The sequence below is a fragment of the Lonchura striata genome, chromosome 7, assembly GCF_050655825.1.
Source record: "Lonchura striata isolate lonStrDom1 chromosome 7, ASM5065582v1, whole genome shotgun sequence".
Classification (NCBI taxonomy): domain Eukaryota; kingdom Metazoa; phylum Chordata; class Aves; order Passeriformes; family Estrildidae; genus Lonchura; species Lonchura striata.
Genome location: NC_140709.1, coordinates 7,127,246 through 7,148,689, shown reverse-complemented (window position 1 = coordinate 7,148,689; position 21,444 = coordinate 7,127,246). Strand labels below are relative to the sequence as shown.

The 21,444-nt window shown below is 39.5% G+C and overlaps 1 protein-coding gene across 1 annotated transcript in view; it reads right to left on the bottom strand.

Moving 5' to 3' along the window:
* NCKAP5 (NCK associated protein 5) overlaps window positions 1–21,444 on the bottom strand; it is a 416,669-nt gene that overhangs the window by 374,774 nt on the left and 20,451 nt on the right. Inside the window, exon 3 of the mRNA XM_085584141.1 lies at window positions 9,791–9,943. The gene's annotated coding sequence lies outside the window, so the exon portion shown is untranslated. The remainder of the gene's footprint in view (window positions 1–9,790; window positions 9,944–21,444) is intronic.

Here is a 21,444-nt window from a genome sequence, read left to right as displayed (position 1 = left end):
TTTATAAAGGTATTTTGTTCCAAGCTGTTCTGGTGTTTGGCAAATCCCTATAAAGACCATTAGACCATTGTCCACTGAGAGGCAAAATGTCGGCATTCAAATCCCATTATACTACTGCCTCACATGTGAGGACAGACCAAGAGCTCTGGAGTGATAATGATAACGAGAGGACCAGCTCTAGTGACAATGGTGGAGGAGAGAGCAGTGGTAGAGACACATTGGTCCTGCAGCTCCTGTCACAGACACCAGTGCCAAACCTCAAAGTTACCAGGGCTGACACAGGGGAGCATCTCCCTTAGGCCAATACCTTCCTTTGTACTTTACCATACACGAGGCATTATCAAGGATTAAGATGCAGCACAACGTAAAAAGCAGAGGCCTCCATCCTAACAACTATTGGAGAATAACATACACTTAGAATAAAATCCCCTTTCTGCCCAGGCAGAAGGAATTTTGCTACTACCTAGGCTTCAGGCTGGGTCAAACTTTCATCTTTATCCACTAATTTGCTTGATATCCCTCCACTGCTGTACTACTTTCCTTAAATCTAGGACCAGGCTCTGTCCTCCAGAATTCTCTAGAGCACCTTCCTTAGGTGAAAGAATAGTAAATCCTACCAAAAATTCATAGCTGTTTTAATGTAGAAACCAAAGTGCACTTCACTGTTCAGGAAACCAGCAGAACAGCCATTCCCCAGTCCTGTGGGCAGTATAACCTGTGCAAGCTCCATGTGAGGTTTTAATAAAGGAGGGTATATATTCAGATACCCAAAAATTTCAGAGTTTGACCTGCCAAAGGCATGAAGTAGTAGTGGCTTTTACTGTAGCAGAATCACTGAGTAAAACCACCCAGGGGAAAACTCCAGGCAAGTTCTCATCTGCTTGCCATTCTAAATTATGTCGACCCTTCAGTCGGACTTAGGTAATTCTCCCCGTGGAGACACACCGAAGTTGTACAACTTTTCAGCAAGTCATTCTGGGGAAAAGCCCAATAGAAATCTGCCTGTGTTTTGGCAGAATTTAAGGGCTAATATCCAAGGAAATAATCCAGAAAGCCAGCTTTACAAAGGATATTTAGCCTTGGGGACACCTAAAAAAATTGTAAGTGTTCCCAAAGTGTTCCATCCACACCTGTGCTGAAGCGCGAGGCAGTTTGGAAGGTTTCTCACACAGCTCCATCTAAGCTCCTCCAAGCTCCAGAGCATGGCAGCAGTTCCTGCAGGCCAGTGAGCTCCCAGAAGAGACACTTGATCCCTGATTAATTGTGCAGCAAAGGAGGCTCTAATTTGCAAACATCCAAACCCCAGCCCACTGCTGGTACAATGAGATCAAGAAGGAAAGGCAAAGTGCCAATGCATCCTCTGCACCTGTTTGTTTGACAACTTTCTAACACCTCTCTCTCTCTTTAAGGTAACTGATATATCACATGAACCACTGGGCATAGGGGATACATCCATCATTGCACATATGCATAAATGAAAAGCAAATGACATGAAAAATGTTATTATGCACGAGGACCTGGATTCATCTTTTGATTTATACTGAGTCAAGTCTGTTTGAGATAGAGGTTTTGTTTAAAACAAGTTTTGTTAGCCCTGAGATTCCATTAGAAAAAGAAAACCATGAGCTGACTTTTCAGTGAGTCTACATTTAGTCACCAGCTTCCTCATTTTGCAACTCTAGAAAGGGGTTATGTGTTTTTGTAATAATAAATGACTTATGTTGCACTCTTGGTCTATAGATCTCAAAACTAATAAAAAATATGTCTTACAATCAGTTAACTGTTGTTTGCACCTTGCTGTGCCCTTACTGCTGTGGGGCTTGAACCAAACCTTTAATGCTGCTATAGGCCAGGTGCCGCTAAAACTTATTTTATATATACTGTGTATTTCATAAACACACAGACTTGTTTACTTCCATCATGCCTATTGCTGTTGACATTGACCCTAATTTAGCAACAGTGACTGGGAATCAGCTGGACTTAACCAAACAAGGTAGTTTCATTGTATTCAATGGGTTGCCCTCTGTAATGATTGTCAATCAATAAGGGTATTTAAAAAAAATCAGAGATTTTTCATGTTTATTCACTTGAATATTTTGGGATTAACTGCATTACAGTTATTTTCAGTGTATGTGTACTTGTCTTTATGTTTCACGACAAATATCTTTAAAACTTGATTTTATAATTGAATTGACATTTCTTTTAGCAATAAGCTTATTTCTTATGAGACTGTCTTTGGCACGTGCCCTGTGCTACTTTCACATTAACAATTAACAAGGCACATTTAATTGAACCCCTAGTGCTGCAATGTGATCTGTCACTAGAAACTTTGCAGCAGTCTTTACTCACAGTTAACAAAAGTGAACTGAAAATTGACTTATTGAGTAGGATATGTTAGAAGAGAAAGCAATCAAGAATTTCAAATTATTTCATGTGAATTTTGTGTGGTGTGGTGAGATATAACACAGGTAGAAACAAGTATTTGTTAGTTTTGGAAAACATTTTTTTCATATTTAATTCATTATTTCCTAATTCAAGTAAGAAAAACCTGAGATAACATAGTGAACACTTTTGATTCACCTGATTTCAGTAACTTGTTTTATACCAAAAGGTTAAAGACAATAAAATGTTGCATAGAAAAAAAACCTCTCTGAACTGCCTATAAAATGTTTGTTTCCATTTCTAAAATCAGTACAACTGAATAGGTTAAGATAAAATTTTACTAAGGAAGAGTAGAGGCAGAATAATTGGAAATCTCATTTCTAGGCAGATACAGACATGAGCATAAAATGTCTGGAAAGCACCAACATTGAAATACAGATGTGAATTAAAATGTCTGTAAGGTTTCTACGTCTATAGGACACATTATCCACAGTAGCTGTACACAGCAACTTCCTGGGCAAAGTCTTTCACCTATTAACATGGTCTGTTCTATCAGCCAAGCTTTTTCCCAAAACATGAGGTTAAATCAAAAGTGTTAATGGCATCTTTCAGTGCTACTAGCTGTAAACCTCTTTTACAATAACATTTAAAGCATTAAACAAAAAAAAATCTGTCCTTACTTACAAGGCAAAGCAGAAAAGGAAGGTCATTCATTACACCCCATTCACTATTTTCTGTTTCATTCTGTAAATATTATAGTGCTACTGAGAAAAAATATAATGTCTGCGGTTCTCAGATCTTCCTTCAGAGTTTCAATCACTTGCTTCCCAAGAAGGGGTTTAACAAATACCACACTGTTCTGTCAATATTTGTATGCAGCACCACATAGGGCAAGCTGCCAAACTTGCACGGTTTAAAGAGCCAAGGGTGGAAAACTGACACCCTAACAAACACACTCCCGGCTTTGTCTCTTTTAAGTTGGTGGTAAAAGTGTCATCTTTGCCTCTGACTGCAGTTTCGGAAGGTTCGTTTGTTTGCTTGCTCTACTTCTCCAGAAATGCAGTATTTAATAATTGCTGTTCACTAAACTTCAGGGATTTGTTTCATGCTCCAACATTTCTTATGCAATTGTCAGCCTTTTGCTCTCCACCAGCTGCACTTTAAATGTATTTTAATTGGCTGGAATTTAGAAGGAATCCATTTGGCAGTCATTTACATTTGAAGCACGCCCCTAGCAGCTGAAACAGACCCCAGAAGCAGCCCGATTACTTCATCAAAAGAAACTGCTTGAATACCCTCATCTCCGACATAACTACAGTGAACTCCATTACATAGGTGTGGTGATGTAATTAATAATTCTCTGCTACGTTTTTGCTTATCCTGGGACTAGAATGGATTATCAGCTAATTCATTTAGGGAGAGGTCTCAGGTTCACAGCACTCAGCATTAGTTTTCAAACATCCCTTTCTTTCCAGAGGGGCCTTTCTTGTGCTGTTTGTCTATCTGATGTAGCAGCACTGTGGCCTTAACACTGGTATTATTGTTTCTATATTTGCAGCACAGCAAGAATGTCACCAGCTAGATTTTTGTGTATATTATTATTTTTAAAGTTTCTAATGTGCTAGTTATTCATGGATCAAAGTATAAACTAAGTTCAGGACATTACATTAGGAATGGCTCCGTTTTCCATTTCTCTTTATTTTTGGGCTCCTAATGTGTATTGCAAGCCAGCTTTGCAGACCTTGATTTAATGTAGTATGTTCACCCTGGCCTGCAGTTTGTAATGCAGAGGTTTAAGAGTTGACAGCAGTAGGGAGAGCTACCAACAGCTGCTCAGGAAAAAAAAATGAGAAGACATTAAGGAGAGAACCACAAGAAATCCCACTGTAAAATGCAGCATTTAGGATGAATGTAGTGACATTAACAGGTCAGATTTAAAAACAGAGAAACATTCCAAGTGGTTCTGATTGAACGCATGGTATCTGAAAAACCCAGAGCTCTGCAATCCATGAAAGCTCCTGTGAAATTGTAACTGCTTGAGAGTTCACTTATCACCAGCATGCCGTGGAGGATGAAGGAGCAAAAGAAAAGGGATTATTCTCTAGCTGAAGCACAATGAGAACTGTTTTCTGCATTTAAAAGGTGAATAGTTCTTGAAGTGAAGTTATGACAATACTTGCCACCTACAAAGAAAAGCAGCATGTCAAGTGCATTGTATGGAAAGGAGAAGGATTAATGCCACAGAGAGAGACCATTATACCATAGTGAGCTGCATATTTTAATAATTTGACTCCATCCAACTCCGGAAGTTTCCATAGTTAACTGGTTTATATTCCTGTGTACTGAATGTACTAAGTACCTTAGTGTACTGAGTTCTTAAGGGAACTTACAGGACAAAATATTTTTAAAAGTCCTGAAAACACGTAGAAATTGCCAAAGCAGATGATAAAACATGAGAAGCCAAATAATTTGTTATTTCAACCACCTTATGATACTTCACTGAGAGAGGGCCAAACAGCTCTCCAGACTCTGTTTGCATTATTACAGTAACCCAGTGAACCACACTCACTTAATGTATTTCATCCTCAAATATATCCACGACATACAGAAATATTCTTGCTTTCCTCCTTTTGAAGGCACAATGCCTATGACCAGCCTGTGACAGGACCCCAGCTCCACCATGCCTTCCTCAGTTTATAATTGTCCCACTTGTGGCCACAACCTAGATCAGAGCTAACTCAGGTTCACAGCTGGAAAGCACGAAGAAGCACCTTAGATCTCTTAAAGCCAAAGGAAACAGTGGTGGGGCTTAAATCCAGGATTCTTTCACCCTCATCCTAGCAGAAAAAGAAGATTAGAGAGCTGCATATATTTGTCTCATCTGTAGCCTACCAAAACAAATGACAAAATTCCACCTGAGTTCAAAAGGTGGCAAGGACAGAAGAGTTGTAGAACTATCTGTGACCTCAGCTTTAAATTAAAATAAAATCCTTTCTCATTACAAGCAAACAAGATACATCATACATGAATCCTTACTCACGCATCATTGAAAACTTCACAGCCTTGCCTACATGACTTTACGTGTTTGTTTAAAAAAACACAGACTCTTCCTGATAGAAGGACTAGGGTGTAAACATCCAGGGGAGTATCAATAAGAACAGTGTGATGGGTGAAGAGGAGTTCTAGGCAGGAAGGCAAATGACAACAGCCAGCTCCTGTCCTCCTGCCTCTGCTGAGGGGCAAGCAGCAAACTTGGGAAGAGAAAGGTCAGCACACTATTCATGCTGTCACTCTGGGAATCCCCTGCGTTGTCAGGGACTGCGTGGTGACAGCCATGAAGCCCTGATGTGTCCTTGACTCTTACAGGACACTGAAGACAATTGGCCATTATTTAGCTTCAATATCTATCTTCACCATTATTTAAATGTGAGACACTGGCAAATGTTTCCAAAGAAACAGTACTGGCGTGATTTTCTAAAGAGGACAGATTTATTTTCAAGCCTTATCTGAGATTCAAATCACAGCAACAATAAGCCTCAGAAAAGCTGTACACTAAACTAATTTTCTGGTAGCAGTTCTGCAAGGAAACCCTTGGCTTGACAAAACTTAAGCATAAGACACGTTTACTATTAAGACAGTTATTAGCCCTAAGCACAGGGAAAAGGAAAGACATTTCTTTAAATTTCAGAAACTATTAAGAATAGAAGAGAGAGAGAAATATGGGGGCTATCAAAGGAAAGATAATCAATCCTTCAAATGCAGAAATATCAAGCAGTAAAGAATACTTCCACCATGCCTAATGGCAATTCTTTGCTGCCTCCCTTCCCTAAATGCTCTTGGCATTCAGCTGGACTAGAGGGGAAAAAAAACCACATTACAGTCACACACATAAGCAAAAATGAACTGTGGCAAAGGAGACACCCCACAGTGAATGAAAAGCTGGAATGCTCTTATGCAAATTCTATGCATCAGTGAGCCAGATTCTAGTCCAACAGAACAACCTTCAGGAGATATATAATGCTATTAGTGTAACTGATACCTGGCTGAAAATGAAGGAGGTGAGGGCAATGAGAACACAAGCATGTAGGATTTATTAAAACATCATCCCAGCAGAGTCCAAGTGAAGCATATGAGAAATTACAAAAATTATGTTTCTGAAGAGGACCCCAGGAATAATGTCACCTAGCCTGTATGCCAGAAACCAGGAAGTGGAAGTATTAAAATGAAGCTTATTGTTACCATTTGAAAACTAGGTGTGAACACTGGTCACTCAATTATTTTTCTTTAATCCAGAGGCTGCCCATGTGAAACACTCTGCAGGCCAGTAATTGGATGATCAGGCTCACCTTGGTCCTAACAGAAATAGGCAGGCAGAAGGAAAGCAGAGAATAAATTGCAGCCTTTTCTCTCACAAAGTCGGATTTCCTCTGTACATTTTACATCATTTTCTGCCTCTCCATCTGCCTTCTATACATTTCAGTATTTCCAAATCTGCACAGACAAATGTAGGATAACAGCAGAGTTAAGCTCCACTGACCTGTAATACTTTCCTAAGTATCACCCAAGAGCTGTCACAAGACATGCACCACTCCCTCCATGCTGTGGTGTATGGGAAGAGATGTATATTTATTAAAATACATTTCTTTCTCCGACCTTCTTTTGAAATCTGGTTCTGCATCCCTTGCTCTCTTCCTTCAGGGAATTACATCCAATTCAGCCCTACGTACACATAGGGTATATCTTCATGAAGACTGTACAAAATCTCTGCAACTCACAGCATGGCTGGCAGGTCCCTGGCAAGATTATACTCCACTGCACCACTCCTGCTGCACTGCACTGCTTATCCATGCTGACATATCCCCAGTGGAAACAGGGCTTAACAATACCATGATCAGTTATGAATGTATATTATGCTTCTGAATAGAAAAGTTGAGACCTGGTAAATGAAAGAATTGATACAAAATGTCTCTTATTCTTTTTGGATGGTGATGATCTGATTACAAGGCCTTGATGCTGTGCAGCAGTAGAATAGGTGAGGAAGACATTCACTTTCCCTGTACATTAAGACCTCATCTTCTTGAGAGCAGTTGCAAGGGCTTGGGAGATGTTAGAAACCAACCCCCTCCTCCCTTGCAGCAAGAGAAATCTGAGAAATGCTTCCATGCCATCGGTCTGCTGGGAGTTCAAATGTCATCTGTCTGTGACTCCTTTGAAGGAACAACATCTCTGAGATTGGAACTGGAACACTGGGCATGTTAGGGAATACCAGGAGCGGAGAGGACAGACACCCTTTGATGGATCAGTTCCCTAAAGATAAGCTGCATGCATTGTTGGTCTGTTATCTGCTACACACACTCCTCTGATAAGGTATTTCCAGCACTATTACATTCTTCTAAGTAGGCCTCAGTGCTAAATATGGAAAAATTCTTCAAAAAATAACAATTAGTTTGTGTTCAAGGTTAAATCCATACTATCAGCAAAACTGGCAGGCTATAAAGTCATATTAATCAGCATGAAGACAAATTTTGAAGCTTATTTTGGTATTCATGTCCCTGGGCTTCTTACCACAACCTCTCAAATTTTCCTATCAAAATACCATGATTTTCCTGTTGCCACATTTCACTTGGAAAGGGAAAAGATATTTTAAACATTAGTTTGGATTCAGAATTGATGCTTTGCTAATCACTGCAGTCAGAGAAGGCAATGATCTGGTCATGAAGAGGAGAACAAGACCAAACCTGGCTGATACAAAAGTCACCAGACCATTCCTTGGCACGGGCATGGCCTCAGAGTTCAAGTTTTCAGGGCAGAAGACACCAAAGGCTGTGGGATAAAGCAATCAACTACAAACAGGTCTGGACAACAAAAGTGACTGGAGGGCAAAAGTAAACAGGGGTGGAACAAAACCAATCCAAATTATGCATCCTGCGTGGATGAACATTCACCTTCAGGGGAGGCAGTCTGCTGCCCTGGAGATACGTCATCCTCAAGTGAACAATATTTACTTTGATGCATAAAGACAAATGCCATTTTCAGTTGATGAAATCTTGTTTACCTTTTAACCAAGCAGACTCACATGTCAATCTGTGACAACTTGAAAATATAGAAGAACTATAGGAAATCGATATATTTTTAAAAGGCATCAATATGTCACTCTCATCTTGTGGAAAATGTAGAGCACCCTGTTGAAATTATTTAAAATATTTAAAACACCTACTACTATTCGAGGACTTTTCACTGAGGATTAAGTTATTTACAAAAGTTGGGAAAGACAGAGAAGTCCATGACTGTTCATTCTTATTACTTTTATCAGCTTAAGTTTCCATTAAGTTAACAGGTTGAGGAAAACTGATGGATGCTTGGCAGAGGATATCAAGAGCCTCTACAAAATGGAAAATTTTGCTTATGCACATTTCTAATAATCTCTTCCTCATAAGCACTCCCAGTTTGTAACAAAACAATACCTGAAAGTTCATTTCATTATTTTCTGTAAATATCAGAAGTTATGACATTCTCATTAGTTTAATTAAGGTAAGGCAATCTGAACAGAGCAGGTGGTTTTTAATTAAACTATATCTTGGAACAGCACAGAATGGTAATGTACAGTGTTACCAGTGACACTGGTAAAACACTAATTTTTGTGAAATAAGATTCTGATCCAGGACACGAGCCATACCAAGAGATCATCAGTGCTGGACCACCAGCACTGGAAAATTTCTGTATGAACACAGAATTCTAATATTTTTCTCTGGTGGAAGAAAGTTCTAGATTGTACTTTAATCACTCAGGTTTTCACCACTACTTAGCAATTATTATAACAGTGACTATATTAATAAACTTGTTTCAAATATTCATTTAATAACAGCAATGGGAATTTTATACAGTATTAGAGGATTCAGCATCTAAACCTTCCCAGAAGGTAGGGATATAGTAAATGACATCTCATAATGCTTTTAGGTACAGTATAGGTGGGACGTAATTAAAGTAAGACTTAATTAAAGCTTTTCTCCTCCAGAGAAAAGACAGGTAAAACATAACCTAGTGTATTCTCAAGCAGAAAAGAGTCTAAAATTGTCTTCACTGTTACACAATTGTAGATTCTCAGTACAGCAAATGAGAAATACAGTGACAGTTGGGAATTAGTGTTGTTTCTACCTCTTCCCATTTCAATCTGAACTAATTTTTTGAAACAAAGCAGTCAGGGTCTATTCTGCTTAGTGTAGAAAACTTGGTTTTAGCTTACTGCTAAAAGTTTGTATAGGTGATTCTGTTCATGCTAAACTGAACTGTTTTCTGTGGTGCACCACAAAAAACCACCTGGGTGGAATCAGCCACTTCAAAGTGTGTCCTTGGGCAAGTTACATAACCTTCTTTGTTAACAGCTGGTTTTCTTTGTGGCAGTACTCACCACTTATTATCTGTAGGTGTAGAAAACAGTGCATCCAAGTGGCCACCACACTAATGAGCCCTGTATAAATTCAGTGGTGGTTGCTTTATGCCTGGTGTGAGATCTCTGAGATGACGGCTGGCCTCAGTGCCCTATGTGATGCATGGGGAGAGACTGAAGAGAAAAAAAAAAGAAAAATAAAATAAACAAACCAGCAGCACGTACTGAAGTCAGGACTCTACATGAAGCCACATGCTGAACTTCTGTTCCTCTTGAACCTGAAGCACTGATTCAGGGCTCTCTAGAACTCCTTCTGCCTACTCTATTCTAACTTGGGCCCCCATCACTTAAGGATGTTTGGCAACAAAAATACTCTGAAAGCCTTCCACAGAAAGCCCCCAGAGGAAGCCACATCTTCCTCTGTGTCTTCCAAAGAGCAGCTAAAGGCAAAGGGTGCTAAGGAAAGCATCAGCATACCATCAGTATTTCCCACACTAGCACAGAGCCAGCAGCAAACACCCACCCCAACAGCGGGGGTCCTACCACAGAGCCCCCCACACCTCTGGGTGAACAGGATGTCTCTGCTGCCCAGCCCCTGCACTGCAGGTGGGAAAGGGAAGAGCCTGCTCAGAGCCCTCACCAGGCAAACCTGCCCATGGGCCAAGGGTTTTGTCAAGGGAATATAACCAAGAAGGATGGGCTGTATTAATATTGAGAGCTGATTGTTTTACATCTGCTTCAGGGCTAAAGAAGGGCCTAAATCAAGGCAAAAAAACTCCTTTTGAAAGCTAGTTGGTCTGTGTTAAAACATGAACTAAAATAGTGGAGTAACAGGTGGCCTGGGCTGGGCTGACAAGCTCTGAATGGCTGTACCAGGTGTTGCACAAGTGCCAATGACTGGATCTCCATGCAGAGGATTTGTGCCCTCAGCAGTCACCATGCAGTAGTTGGTTTGGGTTCTAGGATGATGCAGAAGGAAAACCCAGTTTATAAAGGCAGAGCTGGGCCAGGAATCACAGCCATGAGGTGAAATGAAAGAATGGACATCTGCCAGTCAGCACAGAATTACTGTCATTGTATCTTCTTTTAGTTCCTTGCTCTGCACAATGGGATAACTTTCTCCTCAAATGACTGTGGTAGAAAGAGGCAAGGAACTAAACTAAGAAATCCTCTGCTGAAAGCACTTACAGAAGCTGAACATTGTTTTATTACTTGAGAAATCATTCTTTAAAAAATCTATTATAGATGCACTGCTGCATTAAATTTTCCTGAGCATAGGTGATTTGTAGCAGAATTTTCTTTGTTTATATGGACATGGGAAAGAGAGTGGGACAAAGAGTTGCAGCATGACTAGTAAACAGATCCAAATTTTCTTAGGTCACAAAACTAAAGCAGGTCACAGAGCTCTGTAAGATCTTCCTACTGTTTCACTCTTCCTCCAAAAGCCACTGAATCTCTCTGAGCACAGCAGAGAATTATATGGCCACTTCTCCCTCACAAAATAATTGTGGCTAAATTCTGAACAAACAGACCTCTGTAGGATAGTGCTATTTACAATTATTCATATTAGTGAACATGAGCATATATAAACACTCCAATGAGAACAAGAGCATTTTGGTCAATTAACCAGCAAATAACAGGAAGGAAAAAGCAAAATCCCTGATGAAGAAAGGATGAAAATAAAACAGCCAGTCTGGGAAGAAGCAGTAAGTTTGGCATTTCAATTTATCTGACCTGAAATTCAGGTTTAAGGTACTTTTTCCTTCTTCACATTATTCCTCCATTTTCTGAGGCTCTTAGGTGCTATAGTGTGGGCAGCTGAATTTGCTCTTCTGTTTCTATTTCCAGGATAACAATAAGCATTCACCAGATCAAATCTGATTTGTGCCAGCACAGCTTTTGGCCTGTGCCTCCTTGACCACACAGCCCACAGATGGGTTTTATCTAAGTTCAAAATAATATAATGGATTACTTAAAGCATCTCCTGATGACAAAGCACTTTTAAGCATATTCATGGTGCAGGACTGAGAAAGGACAGCTGGACGTCTGCAGGAACAAATGTGGTGTTTGTTTATAGCCAGAGTTTGCAGAGCCCCAGCAGTGATGCTCTGAGTCAATGCATCCTCCAGCTACCCAGGTCAGCACCATGTGTGTTGAGGTCACGTTAACCCTTCTGCACTTGCAGCAGAGTGCTCTTGTAAATGATTGCTTACATCAGCTTTCCACCCCAGAAACCCTGCATGAGGGTCTTGTGTTGATAACACACTGACAGTGAATCATACCCTGAGAATTTGACAGTAGACCAGCAATTAACTTTTAAATGTACTGCCCAGCTGTGGAATTATTGAATCTAAATAAACTGCATGTCTAAGGCAATTTTCCTTGCATGACAAACTTAGGTTGCTTTTAATCTGATCCCCAAATAGGCCTCTCCCATTTGCATTTAGCCAAATATTTTGCTGTAAAACTTTAACAAGGGGAATGATGATTCACCTGAATTATAGCTATAAATCTGCAGTAACTGTTTGCAAGGATGCTTGGATGCTCAACACACCCAAGGGATGGCTTGCAAAATAATCCACAGGAATGTACATTAGAAAGACACAGCCATAAACCCAGCAAGATGAAGGTTTGTCTGGGAACCAGTCAGTTAAAACAAATATTTTTGCTCTGAGCAATTAGAATCACAATTAAAATGTGTTCTCTTCACTGTGAGGTACATGCATACAGTTGACATAAAATAAATTTTTAGCTCTTATGTCAGTAAGAGTGTTCTTAAAACCTGCAAGCACAAGGGGCAGATAAAGAGCCCGAGCTCAGGACGGCCTCATATCACACATGAAGATTGATTGAGGCACAGCAATTGCAATAACAAGCATTTCAATCATGCCCTAGGCCTCACTAGAAAAGTGCTTTTAAAAGGCAACAATAGAGACACTAGTGCTGATCCAGGAAAGCTCCAGTGTGTATCATCTGGATCTCCCAGATGCTAGGCTGTGCACTCATGATGGATTGACTTGTCTATACCACGGGAGCACGTGGGGAGCATTTCATTGTTCTCTTCTTCTGCCACTATTCTTTGCACTCAGCCCCCACAGTAATTGGGCACAGGGCTGCACAGGGCCTCAGTGGCCTCACATGGCTTCTTTCCTGAGCTATCCATGAGCTTTCCTGAGCTATCACCATGTTCTGGTTGTTACTTTCTTTCCAAAGAAAAAATGTACAGGTTCTGCTTTTCATGACTTGGAAGGCAGCTGAAAATGAGGATGATAAGCCTTAACAGCCCTAGCAGAAAAAAAATATTTGAGATGCTATTTTTACTCTACTGTCATGTTGCAATTAAAAGGAAATATTTGCCACCTCCTTCTTCCCAATTAAAAATCTCCAGATGGAAGTTGACTGGGCATGCTGTAGGGGAATAAGGAGCCACATTCATCCAAGAAGAAAGCAATGCTTTTTGTCTACAGCATCAAAGTAGTCTTCAGGTGCAGAGTGGGAATTTACAGAGATTCAGCAATGCCTTTATATAGAAGAGGCACATATTGTATGGAAAATGTAATAGAAGGAGGATGCATTCATTTGGTCAATGATTGGAGAGACCTCAGCACGACAAATCACTGTACAACTGAGGCCACAGCTTTGCAGCACATTGAGGATTTCCAGGTTATCTGAGCTGTTTCCATTCTGTGTTGTAGGAAGGATTCTCTGTCGTCATTCCTATTTATTCTATCTGTACAAGAACAAAACAGTGCACATTTGTGGTACTTGTGTCATTTCATAGAAAAAAATACAGAAAAACTGGCCAAGTCATAGACTAGTAAACTTGACCTGGGAGAGGAGAGAGGAGAAAAAGCAATTTTTTATACAAAAGGATCTTGGATCACTGGAAGAGTGCTGTAGCAAAAACCAGAGGCCTGAGTGGAAACTAGAGCTTTGATAGACGAATGAGAGGAGCAATGGGCTGCTCAAAGTTGCATGAAGAGTTCTGCTCCTTCTGCTCCAGCACCTGTATTCATGTCTAGTGCAGAAAGAAGAGTCTCAGGGTTCAGAGCTGCTGCTAATTTAAAAATAGATCTGCTAACCTGTGGTTTAATAGTTATAAGCAGAGTGTACAATTTGTTAAGTTTCAGGCCAAGTTTTAGTCATATTTCCACAGCACAGCAAATCCACCTACCCCTCTGGCAAGAAAACAAGAGATCATAGAATCAAGAACAAACATGTACTGCTGGAGGATGCACATTACATTTTTTAGCTCAGACGCTTAAAAGTTTTCACTGTAAAGCAGTTAATGATGGGCCAAAACCCCAAAGGTTTTTATCCTCCTTTCCCAGCTGTCAGCTTCAGCTGCAGATAAAACAGGATCCTGATTTGAACTTCATAGATAAAGCCAGTATGCAAAGTTGAGACCATTCCCACAAACACTGGTAAATTCCTCACACAAAAGACCATGGTGCTTTTCAGTGTTCCTTTTCTTTTGTTTTGTTTTACAAACAGCAAAAGCACCACATTTTTATATTTGTGCCTAGGAAATGTGAACTTGGCCCAAGAGACAAAGGCTTTAAATTGCGGCCACATGAGAGAAGAGCAAGAGTTGCAGTGTGTGATGGAAGGAAAGCAGCCCCAAGAACGTGCAGGGGTGTCACCAAGGATATTCCCATTAAGTGGACTGGTATTGTTTCCTTCCATTGTCTTCATTACCCACTTGATTTCAATGGTTTTCAATAATTTCAATTATTTTCAATGTTCTGTAAACAAAATGCTTGTATTCATATTAACAGAGGCTGTGAAATCTGTGGAAATTTTTATTTTTTCTAAAAAGCAGAAAAATACAAAACTCCCGACTTCCTCAAATAATGAAGTTCACACCAAAATAAGGACGATAAATTTGTGTGTCTCAACATAAGTTCTGATAGCTGATTTGCTGATTAGTCTGCGGGAGCATAGAGAATAAAACCACATCCCAGAGATTAGAACTTGAGTTTTGGACAATGAAAAGTACATCAGTCATCTATTCCTCTGAAATAAGTGTCATTCATCTTAATATGCATTCCTGTCCTCTTGCTTCATTTCAGTTGGAAAATAATCTGGTAAAACTTGGTATATTTTTTTGTATAAACTAAGCAGTGAAAGAATTATTTGCTCTGAGTATTACTTAAGATCGAATATGCAGCAATTTTTCTTAAAATGTAGGTTAGGATGAAGACTACTTTATTTTTCATTTTGCACATACCAGATCTACAAAGGAAATATAAAACACTTTTAGAATTCCAGGCTGTACTTTCTTAAATCTTGAACTACCTTAATGCTAGTGTTCTGCATTAAAAAAAAAAAAAAAAAAAAAAAAAAAAAAAAAAAAGACAGATTATTAAGTGATTTAAATCACAGCAGAGCCTTTACAACTGACTCAACAACCAGCTGTGAAAAGAGCCAGATTCTAGATGAAATGGACTGTAACATATTTACAAAAGAAAGTAAGGAATATAACCTTCGACTTTCCCTTAGGCCTCATAAAAGAGGTTCAGATGTGATTTAAGAGACCTGAGGAAGGAAGGTACAGAGCACAGGAGATTTATTTGATGAAAAATGAAAGTAAAAAAACCAGATGAAGCCACCAAAATTTAGTTACTTAAAATATTATAAACTAAATTATTGGCAATTAATTATATATCTTTCAACCTCTCTTCTTCCAAGAGATTATTTCAAACAGTGTAAAAATTGATGTGATTCAATGTAAAGTATTCTTAAAGAAGAAAAAAAAAATAAAAATCAGAAGTATTCTTTGCAGTCAGTTTAGAACAGCAACTAAACAGGAGTCCTGCTCTATCCCTCTGGCAGTGAAGTTCAGACCTGCACCAAAACTCTAATTGTCCCTGCAAGAATGTTTCTCAGTACAGTGTGAAAAACTGAGGGGGAACTAGAGGGAAATTCAAAATTTACTTGAAGATAATTTAACTACTTCATGTCTCCATCGCCACCACTCCAAAAAATTTCATCAGACCCGTGTTATCCATGGCATTTTCCCTCCTTCTTCCAGTTTATCAGACACCAATATAAGCCTTCTGAACACCCTGATATTCCATAAGATATTTTCATATTTAGTGAAGAGGAAAAAAGAAGAAGCAAAAAGAAAAAAAATCAGTCAGGTGCTCTATGAATCATGGTGTGGTTTGAAGTCTGAATTCCTTAATAATAATGTTTTTGCTGACACATAATGTTTTTATTTGCCTTCAGAACTGTCTGTGTTAATAATGAGTAATTCCACTTGGAAAATATTTACATTAAAATATTTATTCTTATGTCACAGGCATAGACGGTGTCTTCTTTAAAGGGAAAGAGCAGCCAGGAAATGACTAATACTGAAGCCAGTTTTAATGTGCTGCCCTGGGATATCCTACCAGAAATCTAATATGCACAAAAGAGCTATGACTCCAACTTCAGCCACCACCACTTGGGAGACACAAGGGTGGACTTGCCCTCAGGATTTGGACACCCCACTGCATTCAGTCAGTCAGACACAAACCTTTTAGGAGTTCCCAGCACAGTGATGGCTTTCAAAGCCAGTACAGTGTAGCCTGCAAACACAATTTAGAGTCATGTATGACATTTACAGGATGAACTAATACCTCAGGCAGACAACTATTTGCCATATTTCACTAATACCACACCATTTTCCTGTTCCAATCCCAAATTCACTCTACACAGGCATCCTCATTTGGAGACAGAGGGAATGCAATGCACTGTAATGTGGGTGAAGGATTCTTTCCAGAATCCTTTCTGGAAAGTCTGTCTATGGAGAACAAACAGAGTCACTAAAGGCTGTGCTGATTGATTTTAGATGTGAGGGAATAGGGACCATGATGACTCTGAACTCAGAACTATGAAGACAGCAAAGTTCAAAAAAAAGTTGAACTGGGAATTAGCAGTTAAATTAACAGATAAATTGGGAATCCAAAATCAAGAGTAACTTTTACACTCCACAGTAAATAAATCAGAAAGAGCAAGACAGTGAAAGAAAAACAGAAGAACCCTTACAGAATGCAATTCCTACTAATTATTGTCTATAATAATATCTAATCACACTTTTTACTAGAGTGTTTGCATTTCACTGGAGAGTTTGTAAATTATATGGTAAGGTAAGATTAGAAAAATCTTTACAGATGCCTTTGTTTGCCAAAGCATCCAAGTTGCCTTTGCATCAGTTTAAAAATATGCAATTGTAGGTAAGAAATATAACAGCATCTCTTTGTGTTAGGTTTAAAAGTTAAAGGGTCTACAGTGGTTTCAAAATTGTCAATTGCAATTGAATATATCCTTCTGAAAACAAAGTTGTTGCCTCTATTAAAAATCTTGCCCCGAAAACTTTCCCCACATGATGTTTGCTTTAAAAGGGCTGCCCAGTTCAGGCAGAAAGAAGCACTTCTGAGAAGCTGGGAAATCACAGTTAAATAGCATAAAGAGGGGACTAGAAGGGAACTTCCCAATGATGAAAAGAGGGAGTGAGGACAGTGCAATGTGCTGCTGAGCATCAACAGCAAAACGTTTCCCAACGTTGCCAAAGTAGGCTGTAGACAAACCCACCAGATTGAGGTGCTGAACGTGAGTCTGCCTAAAATACTGATTTAAAACTGAGAACAGAGAAATAAAACTGAAAAGAACAGAGTAAAACATTACCCACATCATGTGTTTTTCTTCACAGCTGTATCCAAAGATGAACATCCTAGAAACTCTGCAGATGGCTCCCTTAAATTCCTAACGGAAGATAAATATCTGCTGGGACTGAAACAGAACCAAGCAGATAAATATTTCAGGTTGAAAATGCCCAAATGACTTTACATATCTTCAATACCTCTTTGGACTCTCTGACTGTGGAAGACAGCAGTGAAATTCAGCGTGAAGCAAAGCCACGTAACAGAGACGCAATTAAGATATGCCTTAGTCTCTAAAAATTCTGGCTTCCAAACACAGCAGGTTCTCTGTTTGCTTTGCATGACCGAAGGAGAAAATCCAAACATGATACATCACTTTCCCTTTTGAACTTGCACTTTTAAACATTTCCAACAGCCTGTGCAGGAGGCAATCAAGGAACTAATGAGATCGCTGCATATGGCCTTTGGATGTTGTGGGCATTGTGTGCCCCACAAGCCACGGTGCCTGCTGTACATCACTCCTTAATGACATCTGTCCCCTGGCAGGACACCCCACCCGGCAGCACCCAAGAGCTGCAGAGCCAGTTGTCACTGTTGTGGTGTGGACAAAAGGTTGACGTGGGCGCTATTCAGGCGGCTCCGTGACAGATTGTGCAGCACAGCATGGGCTCCTGGCGCTGTCCTGAAGGGAGCGGGTCCCAGGCAGAGTGTTTTCCCAGCAGTTATTATCGTTTCTAAATTACGGATGGATAAACAGTGCAAAAAACTTGCATTTTGTTGGTGTTCCTTCCCACAAACTTCTGAACTACTCCTGGCTGTTTTGCAGACACGAGCAGGGGCTGCCTGCTGTGCATAACCTGTACAATGGCCTGTCTGACACCTTGGTTGCTGGTGAGTTGTTTGTTTGGTCACTTACCCACAAAGTCCATCGTTAACCTTGCGCTACTTTTATAAATGTTTCTAGGTCTGCTTTTTAAAAGTGGCCATCATTTTTTCAAAGGTGGGCAGCCCACAGTGCTCTTAGGTGAACCAGAACTAACCAAATTTCAGCCCTCCTTCTCTAAATCTCTGACAGTTTGCTGAAGAGATGGATGAATTTATAAAGCTGGAAAGCATTGTTTCTGAGAAAGGTGACATGAGACAGATGTTAGTAATACTCCCTATTTTTTTTTTCCCTGACACACAACCATGAGACTGAATTTACCTTTGCCATGATATAATATGTAAACTCTTGTTTCTCTGTCTTGAAAAAAAAAAAAAAAAACCTATTTATTTTTTTCTAGGGAAAAATATACAAAGACATGCCTGAGCATTACCACAGGCACCTTTAATGGAGATTTAAAAGACATTTCAAATGGAAACCCTGGCAAACCTTTCCTTCTCCCCAAAACAATCAACTGCCAACAGCAAATATTTCTGCTGGCAAACACTTTTCTGCTCTATAAAATTCTTCCCTATTAGAAACCTTCTTCCCCAAAGGCCTGGTAAAAAGGGTTTAGAAAGCTCTATGAATATTGTCAAGTGGAGGCTGCACTTTGCCTTAGGGCCAGAAGGGACCGTTAGATCATCTCATCTAACACCTGCATTAAAAAAGGAAAAAAAAACCCAAGCCCACACCACAATAGTACAAAACAAGAAAATCCCCAGAATTTCACCCACTCACTTCTGTATACAGTCAGCAAAATGTGCTTAGTTAGCAAATACCTTCCACAAAGTCATTCCTTTGCCCTTGATCATCAAGAAATGAAGACTCAATCCAGCAGGTTCAGCAGTTTCCCTATTTTTATCTCTATGGAAAAACTACATTATATATCTCAAAAATTACTCCCCAGTAATGAGCTCCCCCTGTTCTGGTACCTGTGTTGGTATCTCTCAATGCCTCCCTGTGCATGCAGATTCTACATCTCATGGGGAGGTACCTGGACTTCAAGTGGATGTTATTGTGCAATATTGAACACATTAGTAATTTAGGAGCCAAGTTGCTATAAAGTTTGCAGTTTGCCCATCAGTAACTGCACTGTGCTGAATGCGTAAGGGGGACATATGTTCTATGGGTATTGGCATATGTTCTGTGGGTATTGAGCCTAAGCCTGAATTTGGAGACAGGTTTTGATTGATGCTGAACTACATTGATTACCCTCATCTGTAAAGTCAAAGGACTCCAGCTGTTAGAGCTTCTTTCTGTGTAACCCCTGCTTGTGCAGAAACCTTGTTTTTTTCATTTCACAAAAATAATTCTTAAACACAAAACCAGAGAAAACTTATTTCACTACATACTTGCTTAAAAGTTATAAAGCATTTTAAATTTCCAATGAATTCATATCTTACTACATTCATATTAAAAATCATTGGCACGGGCATGTAACTTCCAAAGAAAATTTATGTTAATATCTTATGCATTTAACATTATAGCACATTACTGAACAGTTTGTTAGAACTTCCCGTTTCTAATTCTTTACACGTTCTTTGCCTACCCTTCTTTTTTGGAACCTTTCCCACTTGGGGAAAAAATCCAGATTGGAGTTTTGTTCTCTATTTATCAGCATATGATTATTTTGGCTCTGGGCCTGTATAGCTATGTTGGTTTCCCGCAGTATAAAGAAGAAAAGACATTTCTGCCTTTTTGAGAGAAAATGTAATGGTAATACAAAATGACATCCATTGTCCTCAAAAGAAAAAAAAAAAAAAAGATAAAAAATAATGAGGAGATAAAAGGAGAAGCAGAAGTTTAACCAGGAATAAATCCAACAAAAATGGAGGAATGAGGGCTTTTGAAATGGTATTGTGCCACAGACTGCAGAGTCAGCACAATTAAGGCTTGTGTTTGGGTGCACATGTGACATGGCACTGAACCATTGTCCAGCCAGGGTCACTGGGATTGGCCTGCACAGGGTCAGATCTGACACCTCATAAACAGCTCTAATATGCAAGCTCTGTTTTGTCTGCTGTGAACCGTTTTGCCAAGACAAGAGCTAAAGGATGATAACACCTGAAAAAAATCTTCCCAAATTGCACTCTTCCCTGACTGATAGTTGCACTCACCAGTTTGTGTTGTTTATCTACAATATCTGTAAGGATTTCAGAACAACCTCTGCCAATACTTTTGAATTTGCATCCTTGCCCATCAAAAGATAAGGATATACTTTGCAAACACTGGCTGTTAATTATTTGGGGAAATCCATTCATCCTCAAACACCACCCATCTGAGGCACATATGGGAAATGGCTTTCTCCAACACTGATGCACGTAGACTTTCTTAAGGACAAATATAGATGAACTTTTATACCACACAGCCTTCTTATCTCTGCATAGCATCATCATAAGCTTTCTCCTGTGTCAAAAACTATGCTAACCATTTGCAATACGCAGATGGTTTTTACTCTGGGAGAAAAAAAAATAAAAGAGGAAAAAAAAGATTTACTGGTTTACTATAATTTATGGAAGAAACTTCATCATTATAGAAAAGCCTTCATCCTTCATAGCTAGGAAAAAAAAAAAATAGCATCGTGCTCTGCTTTCAGATGCCTCCACTGGGAGGCATCCCTCAAATACTAGATAGCACTGGCAGGCATAAGATGAACTCCAGTCTCCTCCAGGAGTGGAAGAGGAATTGAAGCTCAGACACAAGGATTTATAAAGTTGCTTGAGGAAAGCAACTGCAATTAAGACATATGTTTAAAACAAATCTTGGTATTTGTTAAAATCTGCAGGGCTGAGGCACCTACCTACGGCTAAATATGTGCTCAAGTATTTTATTGATTTAGGACCACAGTTGGGAGGAAAGAGTTTCTCATGAGAGTCAGCTCAGGCTCCCAAATGTCTGTCAAAGAGGAAATTAGAAAGCAGATACACATTTGCCACTAAATGTGCTCTGTTCTAAACAACCTGCACTGATTTCAGGTTTACAGCAAATCTTGCTCAAAATCTTGCTCACTGGAGAAAGATTTCTTTCTATCTCTAGTATAAAATTAAGGACTTGACATTAGGACCACGGCTGTGAAACCCTACAGGAGGTTACTGCTTCCTTAA